Source organism: Corapipo altera, unplaced genomic scaffold, assembly GCF_003945725.1.
Source record: "Corapipo altera isolate COAL_440 unplaced genomic scaffold, ASM394572v1 301, whole genome shotgun sequence".
Taxonomy (NCBI): Eukaryota; Metazoa; Chordata; class Aves; order Passeriformes; family Pipridae; genus Corapipo; species Corapipo altera.
This window is the reverse complement of record NW_020884926.1, coordinates 1,194,064-1,199,018: the sequence shown is the minus strand read 5'-3', so window position 1 is coordinate 1,199,018 and position 4,955 is coordinate 1,194,064.

The window sequence follows — 4,955 nt, the reverse complement described above, 5'->3', positions numbered from 1 at the left end:
GATCTCCAGAGAGCCCTGGTGCTCTGGGGGTTATTTGTGGCAGACACAGGTCCCCACAGCAACCCCGAGCTCACCTGTCAGCCCAGCAGACAGGATTGCTGCACAGAGCTCAGCAGTGTCAGACCATGGGGCTCATTCCCTGCTGAGATTGTGGATCTTAAGCTGCTGCAAAGTCCCAAAGGACGTGAGAACAGAGAGCAGGAGCAGAGCCTTGGGGATAACCCAGCGATGAGAGGCTTTCCAGCAAAGGGGCACTTAAACACATCAACATGATTTGTAAATGTGGGTCCCATGAGGTGAGAAATGATCTCAGAGAGGTTACAGCAGGGATGTGAGAATTCCCTGGAGTCTGTGAGAGGCTACTGGGGAAGGGAATGTTGGGCCTTACAGCTGCACGTGGGTTCCAGGTGAAGTGGGAGCTGTTTCCAGGGAAAGGCTTTGTCCTGGTGTTCCTGTCCCGTCCTCTGCTGGATGTGGATGCTCTGCCTTGTTTGCAGTGTGGGAAATGAGACATTCGGTGTTGATACAACTGGCACAAAGTCTGTGCAGCCCTGGGTCCCTGCAGGCCTGTTCTGAGGGCTCCTCTGGGAATCCCAGGAGTTCCAGCTTTATTCCCCTCTCTGACTCGGACTTTTCCCAGTAAATTAATTTTTTTATTGGCGGTACCAAGCATGGTTTTTTGATTTTATTTTTTTTTTCCCAGTGAGGTGTTTGGCAGCATCCACTGGGACATGTAGGTGCAGAGTGTGTGGGAGGGAGGGGCAGCCCTGAGCAACATACCAGGCAACTTGGGACGAAAGAATTCCAGGAGATGGAGAGCTCTTTCATGTGCTTTTAACAACCCCTCACCCCCTGTATTTGCTAGGATGCCTGATGATTTCCTGCAAACTAAATGTGAATTTTAGGTGAGACCAAGCCATGGTTGAAGCAGGTCCTGTGTCTGTTATGTATATTCACTGTGGAGGTTCTGTACTTTGGAAAGGTATAAAAGATACATTGTGGGGCTGGGCTGGACAGAAGCAAGAATTGGGGAAGGGTTAAGAAAATATTGATGAATTCTGAATCTCTTCTTAGTGGTGAATATAGTAAAATAAAATGAGTTAGCTGAACCAAAGCCATAAAATACAGCCTGGCTGTCACTGCTGACATGTCCCAGCCACCTCAGGAGATCTTTGCCCCTGAAAGGTGTGCTGTTTAAAAAAAAAAAAAAAAAAAAGAATATTTTTGTTGACACGAGTCCATTTCTGACCTTCTCAGACAGTGAAAATTTTTGTTTGGTTCATCTTAAGTAAGACCGATTCGTAATTTTTTTTTCTTGTGACTTTTTAGATGTTTTAAATTCACATATTTTGGTACCTATCTCAGAGAAATACGTACCAAAAAAAAAAAAAAAAAGTGGTCTCTTTAAAAAGAAACGTTTCCAAATTTGTTATGGTCAAAAAGATAAGTTGGTTCCCGTTGGTGAAATAATTTTCTGTAAGTGGAATCTACGTGAAATGTTTGATTGAAAAAGATCACCTGACTCTCAGATGATCCTTTTCAACAGAGAGTTTGAAACCTTGTTCCACAGGTTCGGGATAGTTTGGCATTCCCCAGCTTCACTGTCAATGAACTGATCAATGAAAACGATGACCTTGATAAATGATAACCTCTAAAGGAAAAGAGGGAAGGAAATATCCTGGTCATCCAGGAATGGTTTAGTTCAGTCTCAGTCACAGTCAGGACCAAGTGTGTGTGCCACAGCCATGGAGAAGCTGGATACTGGCTGCTCCAAGGAATGTACAGTCTGATGGGAGCTGCAGCAGGAATTCTGACGTGTGGCATTCGCACCCACGCTCCCCCTTCCCTCCTCACAACCTGCACAATAGGCCCTTCCCAAACGTTCTGTCACAGAGCTGCAATCTGCAGCACAGCCCTCGATAATCCCCAGCTCCTCCTGAGCAGGCAGGCTCTGGAAACCAGGGAGGGCTGGGGGGAATCCACTTGGAATATGCTTTTCCTACGTCTGTGTAAACACACACACAAATAACGCCCTCAGCCTGGGCAGGGTGGGGAAGGTGGGACAGGGTGCTGGGGAGAGGCACCGAGTTCTGCGAGGGAAGGCGCTGGGGAGGGAAGAGAATTGCCTGTTAAATATGGAAAATGGAGTCTGCTTTTTGTTCGGGGCCTTTGGAATCTGTGGGTGGATTGGAACTGGCAGGCAGGGAGCAAACACCCACCCACCATAGGGCTGTGTGGTTCAGAAGTTTACAAGAGTGTTTGTGTTCCAGGAGCTGTTGGCCTTGAAGCCAATGGAGAGGGGGAGGAGAAGAGGGAGAGAGTGAGAAAAACACTGTGGTGTTAGGGCCCTTCCTTGGAGATATTCTCCCCCTCTCCTTTCTCCAGCTAGAGGGCTTTGGAACTGGAGCAAGACAAACAGTTACTGGGGGAAAGATTAATGTGATTTTAAGATGTGCAGTGCTCCTAGTCCATCATGGGGAGGCTGAGACCTCAGAAGGCACTGCCACCTTAATCCCACATGACAGCTCCCATCGCTCCCCCTGCTCCTGCCTCAGTTCCGAGGAGTCTGGGGGATGTAAGGACGGGCAGGTTTTGCTCTGTTGTTCCTGCAGGAGGGAGGGTTGGTTCCTGTCCCATCATGGATCTCGGTGCAGGAGCTGCCACTCTCGTTGCTCACCGTCTGGGGATTGCAGAGACAGAAACTGAGGCACAGAGAGACTGAACAACTTGCCCAAGGCAACAGGAAGTCTGTGGGAGATCTGGGAATAGACCCCAGATGTCCTGAGTTTTCTGTCTTAACCACAAGCCCATCCTTCCTGTCTTTTTGGTAGTCCCCTCTGCTTCAGGAATTCCGTTTATGAATTCCACCCATAAACAATCTGTTGCACGATCCAGTGATTTACTTGCATTAAAAAGTCATTTGGAAGAGAACATGGCACCTCTCTTAAAATGAGCTACAGCAGCTACTGCTGTCCTTTCTTTCTAAGGGGTAAAGAAGAGGGAGTGAAAAAACCCAGCTTCCAGAGCTGAGAAGTTTCCAAACATCCTGCAAGCAATAGTTTGGTTCTTTAAAAGAACCAGGGACTCCATAAGTGATGTTTGAGTATATCTGGCCCTTTATTTTTTAGTGGATTAAAAAAAAAAAGTCTGCAACTGCATTAAATCCATCTAGGGAATGATCCTGCTGCTGCTCACCACTGTGTTGGGTGTCTTTGATGACAGTCTGGTCGACTGCCACATCCCTGCTGGAATTCACTGGGTGTTTGGTGCTTCTCCCTTGTCATAGTCAGAACCTCTCTAAGACAGGACTGAATGGTGGGAAGGGTTTTCATTCTAATAAAACACATCCTTCAGTTTGGAAATGATGCAATGGATAGATGTCTCTCCCCCATATTATCAAAGGTACCAACACGTAGTTTTTGAAGAATATTATTAAAAAGTTATTCTTAACTAAAGCCTTTAAATTAAGGTTACTCAGTGAAGAATATTCCTAGTCCTGCTTTCTCTTAATGTGGTAACTTCTTTAGCATCAGGAATCAACAGGGACTGGATGGCCTAGACAGTTAGATCATGGCTTTAGACCTTGGTATTGTGGTAATATCTAACAATTCCACTTGTGGATCACTAAATCCATGTGCATTGTAGAAATAGAGGGGTCCTTCTTGCCACCAACGACTTTCTGTTCATTCTGTTCACAATTTGGTGAAGATTCTCCAAGTGTCTTCTCTGAGCACATGAAGACACAACTGCTGACTTGGCCCAACGTGTTTGGTTCCTACCTTCTCTGAGCCCCTTCAATACTTCAAGGCTTGATGGCCAAGTTGGGTATGTGGGAGTGGGTTCCTCCCTGGGGAAATCCTGGCTCACAGGCAAGATGGAAGCTCTTATGCAACTCTGACACCTTTGTCCTTTACTCTGAATTGGGATTTCAGAATCTAAAAGTACAGATTAAACAGGAGAGCTCGGTGTGTTCCCTGCCCCATTACACTGACAGTGAATCACAGTGGTGGTGTTTGCTCATTGCTCTCCTCCTCCTTTGTCCTGATGTGTTTTCTCTCTGTTACCCTGCCCTGGGGAAGTGTTCCAGAGGAGACTGTCTGAGGGCTTGGTGTCTGTGTCACAGGTTCTATAGATGAGCAGTGCTTCAAGTCACTGCTGCATTACAAACAGTACTAACAATTGTCCTGGTGTGAAAGTGCTCTCCAGCCCTTTTTGGCACACGAATCTGACAGAGCTCAGAGATAACAGCTGAAACCTTTTCAGCTTGTTCCTCATGGTGGTGCTTAGCGCTGGTTGAAATGTTTGTTAGAATTCTGGGGGTGCAGCCCCTGGCAAAAAGGGAGAAGCCACAGTTTTTTGCTTTGACATTTGACATTGATAGAAAGTAAGAGCATCCCACTGCTGATCTGGATAATAAATCCATAATGGACTTGGCAGTGCTGCTGGGCAGGGGTGTAGATACCAGTGGGCAGTGGGTGTCCATGCCCTGGCCAGAGGTGTCCGTGCCCTGGTCAGAGGTGTCTGTGTGTCTGTGCCCTGGTCAGAGGTGTCCGTGCCCTGGTCAGAGGTGTCTGTGTGTCCGTGCCCTGGTCAGAGGTGTCCGTGTGTCCGTGCCCTGGTCAGAGGTGTCCGTGTGTCCGTGCCCCGCTCTCTCGGCGCTGAGCCGGTCGGTCGGTAGAGGGAGCCCGGCCCCGGAGTGTGGCGGGACGGGGGGGGAGGCCGGTGCCCCCGGACAGACCGACAGACGGAGCCGGACAGACGGGACAGACCCGCACTGACCCGGACGGCCCCGGCGCCTCGGGCTGGGCTCGAGGAACCGACCCCAAGTGCCCGCCCCTGGCTCAGGCTCCCGCGGGGCTCTGCCCACTCAGCTCTGCCCACCCAGCCACGCGTGAACGAGCCTGTGACGTGTGTGAGAGCGGGGGGCACATGTGTGTGAGAGCGGGGGGCACATG